We start from the raw sequence: 6,142 nt of genomic DNA, 5'->3' as shown, positions 1-6,142 counted from the left end.
TTGGTGCAACACTTATTTTCTTATTTGGCTTCAAAACTTTGTACAGATTATTAAATTTTGTTTTATTAAATATACAAGTTGGTGATTCAGCCTATTATTTTGATTTTAGTATATTTTTTATTAGGTTTTTCATATTAAATATATTTACTATAACTTGTTAAAACAAAATTAAAAGGTAAAGAAATAATTTTTACATTTTAGGCTAAAACCCTTTTTAAAAAATTTAAAATTTATTAGTTTTAATCTTAAATATTTTTTTATATTCTTTAGTGATTCACAAACCTCAAAATGCCTAAAAAATATTATTCTTGATTATCTTCAGTCTTTGTATGGTGATGTAACTTTTAATTCACAGACAACATGCCTTATTTTTTTATATTACAAAAATAAGTTTTCTTTTACTACCACAGCAAATATTGTTAGTGAAACATTTAGTTGTCAAACGACAAAAAATCAAGTTAGACATTCAATAAACAACAGTGTTATTAAATTCAAAAAGAACATCTCAAGGGATATGTCAAAGTTTAAAAAAATTTGTTCAGAAGTTTTCTTTATGACAATAGTTCCCGAAGCTATTAATGACTTTTCATTGGCATCTACTCCAGCCTTTGTTCAACTTTCTCAACTATCTAATTCTTCAGTAAATCAAAATTTGATAAACCCAAATGTTTCAGGGATTGTGCCAATCGAAATTCAAGTTGAAGAGCAAACTTAAACAAATGTCTATTGAAGTAAGACTTTTGAAGAAAAAAATTTATAAAAAAAGTATCATTATTTGTAATCTTAGAAAAAAATTAAAATGTATTAAAGTTGAGGCAGGTCAACAAAACTGCAAAAGGCTGTTGTTATTATTAAAAAGACAGAGAAAAAAATATCAGCAACTTAAAAAACAAAATTCTGAAATTCTACAACTTGAAGAAAAACTTGTTATAAATTCTCAAGTTATTGAATTGAACATCACTTAAACATCAAAATCTTCTTCTTGAAGAGAAGATTCATATTTTAGAATGCAATTTAATGGTTTCAAAAAAAAACAAAAAAACATATAATACAGAACTACGAACACTTGTTTTTGATCCTGTGACTAACCAAGTATCTACAAATTGCATTTTTTCTTTAATTTAAAGTTTTACCCAACATCTAGGTGTTACCATTAAAACTGTTCCTTGCCACACTACTGTCGAACAAACAGTTAGGGAACTAGGTGTTATCACTGACCTCCAAACAGCAGAAATTACTATATCTGAAAAAAATTTAACACTTGGATTTGATGGCGCAACTCAGGAAGGTGTACATGCCAGCTGTATCCACGTTACTACTAAAACCGGTTGTCAGGTTGTAGCGCTAGATGAGTTAAGTAGTGGCACATCAGAGGACTACAAGCAGCATATATGTCAATTCATAGATAACTTAGCCAAAACTTATGCCTCTTTTCATTTAAAAGATTTTCAAGAATGTCGTCAAACTTTATTTGGCAACATATCTAATACAATTTCCAATCGAGCTGTAACAAACCATGCCACAATAAAAAAGCTAAGTCTGGTATGGAATAAAACCTTCAATGAGTTAAATTGTCATCTTTATTCTTTAGAAACATTTTCTAGAAGCTGTAGACCTGCACTAAAAGCAATAGAAACAGAAAAAGGAAAACTATTTGGTAGGGACTGCATGGCCGGAAATATTGTTGTGCAACTAAATAAACTTTGGTACATGGATGGAAAAGATGATCCTAGAGGATTTGTTTTTTTATTAAAAGAAAAACTTCCTAAAGGTTTACTTCCTAGATACAAAGGGAATTGTTTGTATTTTTTTTTTTCATATTTGTGGAATATTAATTCAACATTATGACATTTTTAAAACATTTCTGACATCAGGTACTATTTCATGCATTCGATTACAAGCTAGTTTATCTACTAACTTTGCAAACAATATTGCTAAACAAGAACTTTGTGCTGCTGGATTAATAGGAAAACTTATAACTAGTCCTTGGAACAAAAAATTTTATGTTTCAGTTGAAAAACAAATCTCTCATTTGGATAGTATTGTTATTATTAAAAGAGTCCTTGATACGGTTGACCAATGTCTAAAAAATCCATTAAAAATCTTATTAAGATCATAAAATTTCTTTGATGAAGAGTTTGATAAAAAAGATCTTGTCTGGAAGGCTCTTATTGAATTCTGTCCTAAAGATGACAATATGAAAAAAATGATTTCTATTTGCTTGACTGCTATATCTAAAGCAATCAATAGGCAATACAATAATATTAAGAAATACTTTAGAATGAAGCCCACAGAACAAATGGAATTTGAGACTGAATCTGCAAGGCTACACCATATGGATGCTGAGGAAATGATAGGAATGTTTAGTGCAGCAGAGAAATTTGCACCTAATGCAACTCTTTGTTACCTATCATCAAGACTGCGTGCTAGTAAGCGACCGGGGCTATGGCCGGGGCCAGGTTTAATAACACAGACGTGACCGGGACCGGGTTTATTACTAGGGCTGCATTAAAATTGATAGATCCTATAAAATATTGTTTTTAAATAAAATTCATGTTATAAATTTTAATTAAAAGTAACATTTTTATAGGATCTATCAATATTAATGCAGCCCTGATCATAAACTCGGTCCCGGTCACGGCTATGTGTTATCAAACCTAGCCCCGGCCCTGGCCCCAGTCACTTACTACTGCGTGCCAGAAAAAACAATGTCTTCGACTGCTTAAACAGTCTTCCAAAACATGTTAAAGAATCTGTAATGAAGTGGGCCATAAATTTTGCAACAAAAAAAGAGAGATTAATCGATTAAAGATGTCTGAAGTGAATAAGTAGATGTCACGCAGAGCAGAGCAAAAAATGCAACAAAAAAAAGTAGAAAAAAAAATTAAAAACATTAGATATAAGTGTTGAAACTTTTGGAAACAAGTTTCCAAACATTAGTTTTTGGATGCCATGTCTGGAACTGCCATTTTTTGATGTTTTGTTAATAGATATGGAAGTAAAGTAAAGTAAAAAGGTAGAAAAGTAAATATATCAATATTGATCTTTTCTATTACTTTTATATTTTATATTATACTTCTAAAGTCTATTTTATTAAGTTAAACAATTTAAATGTAAATATTTGTAATTTTGAGAACTGAAGTAATTTTTTAAATATTCACATTTTTTAATATAAAAAAATAAAACAAAAATAATATAATGCATTAATACAAATTAATTAATAATAATGCAAAAAAGGTGACAGATCAAAAGCATTTAATTATAGACCTATCAGTATAACTTGTACTTTAATAAAAATCTTTGAAAAAATTATAAAAAGTCATATTATGACACACCTGATTAAAAATAACTTATTAAGTCCACACCAATATGGATTTCGTCCAGATCATTCCTGTTTAACTAACCTTTTAACTGTAATCAATTATTGGACGTCATCACTTGATAATAATATTCCCATCGACAACATTTATCTTGATTTTGAAAAAGCCTTTGACAAAGTTCCACATAAATTTCTTATTTCGAAACTTAAAGCTTATGGTATAAATGGATCAATACTATACTGGATTAAAAACTTTTTGAAAAACCGTAGACAAAGAGTTGTTGTTAATGGAAATTATTCAAACTGGGTACCCGTTAAAAGTGGAGTTCCCCAAGGCTCCGTCCTTTCAGCTTTACTTTTTATTATATATGTCAACGATATCCCTGAAGTAATCAAATCAAAAGCTGCTCTTTTTGCTGACGATACCAAAATCTTCCGTTCTATTGAAAATACTCAATCTGCGCAAGAATTACAAAATGACATCGACGCTCTTGTTACATGGTCTCAAAAATGGGGAATGAAATTTAATATTGATAAATGTTCTGTAATGCACTTAGGAAACAACAACAAATCCCATACTTATAATATGCATGATCCAGAAAAAAATATAAGAGTAAACATTAAAACCACACATTGCGAACGAGATTTAGGTGTTCACATAGATTCGAACTTATTATTTTCCAAACACACAACTATTCAAGTCAACAAAGCCACACAAATAATAGGAATAATAAAAAGAACATTTACATCATATCCAGACTTATTATCCTTCAAAAAACTATTTTCAGCACTAGTCCGCCCTCACCTAGAATACTGTGGATCAATCTGTAACCCTGGACTTCTCAAAGACAAACGGCAACTAGAAAATGTGTTAAGAAGAGCTTCGAAACGAATCAATGGATTACAGGATCTACCGTATGAACAAAGATTGTTGGCATTAAATATGACAACTGTAAAATACAGGCTACTTCGTGCAGACCTAATCAACGTCTACAAATGGTGCAAAAACAACAATAGTGACAGAAGTCTTTTTGAAATAGATAGTAAATTTATTACTCGTGGTCATATATATAAACTAAAAAAACAATCTTCGCGATTAAATTTACGTATGAATTTTTTTTCTCTAAGAATAATAAATAAATGGAACTCTCTTCCTAATCACATTGTATCAGCGTTATCTTTAAAAACGTTTAAACTGCTTCTAGACAATCATCTAAAAAATGAATGGCTTCTCTATGACTAATCCACATTTTATTTTCTATTAGTTATACAAACTCTGTAATTGTCAAGTATTATATAATTAGGTTGACAGGCAGTTTATGCCTACACAATTTATTGTAAAACCTTAATAAATAAAAATAAAAATAAAATAAAAAAATACCCTTCTATATCCTACAATCTTGGTTTATAAATAGATGTTAAATTATATTTTTTATTTCATTTTCTGAAATAAGTTATTCTAGGTATAATGGCAATGTTTATTTATTTGTTTTATAGAATTGACAAAATCATAAAAATCATAAAGCTTTTTTTGAAGATAAAGATCTTTCCTATTTTGGAGTTTTTTTTTTATATCTTCACAGTCTACTCTTGACTGATATCTGATATCACATAGGCAAATTATAACAGTTAATTTTAACCCTTCAACTATCACATTACCATCTGGTACTACTTTATTAGTTTGTTTTCCTTCTTTATCCCAAAACATGGTTGTTGTCATAATTATTCTAAAAGCAAAAAATTAATCAACCATAATTAACTTGCATGTACAATGAAGTAATATTTAAAAAAAAATTATACCAAAGCAAAAACTTTTTGAATGCAGTACTTGAGTACTTTTTGGGAAAAGATGTCCTAAAAAAGACTGCTTTTAATCACTATATGTTCCTGGTTTACAAGAGCTCTAAAATAAATTGAGAGGCTACATTAAAAAAAAATAACATCAAATTTAATGTTTAAAACTGAACATTTTTTACTCCAGGTTAAAAATTGGTCTTTTCATTAGATATAGCTTGACTAGCAGGGATTTTATAGAAAATCGCAACATTTAAGCTATTTAAATATAGCTTAAATGTTGCGATTTTCTATAAAGTAGTACATCTCAGCACTTTTAGAGTTTGTTGGCGCCAAAGTCCAGAAATAGATAGTGATTAAAAGTTAACTTTTGAAAGTGTCTATTTTGGTACTTCCTATCCCTGCTAGTCAAGCTAATTCTAATATATCTGGATACATAGCTAATTCTAATATATCTAATATATCTGGTATATTTTATTTAATAATTGTTTTATAACAACAACAACAAAAATTAATATTAGGAATAAATAAAGATAAAAAAAGAAGAAAATATGAGAGTTAAATTTTGTAAATGTTTGTTTTTTATGTTTCACAATTATGTAATACCAAAATTGTAATCATTAATTTAAAACTATAAAATAAGTTTGCAAGGATAATTGGTTATAATGCAGTATAATACAATAAAGAGTCCTTATTTTGTGGGTCATTACTTTATTGAAAATTTGCAAATAGTTAGTTGTTAACATTAAACAGTTTTCTATTTTGTTTATAGAAAGGAAACCAACAAAGCTTCATCCGAACCTGCTTAGCACATATGGTAAAAGCATCACTTCTAAAATGGTTATTTTCATAGCCACATAAATTTTTTAAAACAATAAAGCTTCAGAGCAATAAAATGTTATTGCAAAGGATCAATATAACATTGTTCATTAAAAGATGATAAATTAGAAGAATTATTGAGAAATGAAAATTATGTAAGCTATTTAAAAAAAATCAAAAATTTTGATATTTTTATTGCTTCATATGCTT

The sequence above is a fragment of the Hydra vulgaris genome, chromosome 07 (assembly GCF_038396675.1).
Source record: "Hydra vulgaris chromosome 07, alternate assembly HydraT2T_AEP".
Lineage (NCBI taxonomy): Eukaryota > Metazoa > Cnidaria > Hydrozoa > Anthoathecata > Hydridae > Hydra > Hydra vulgaris.
Note: the sequence above shows the minus strand (reverse complement) of the source record.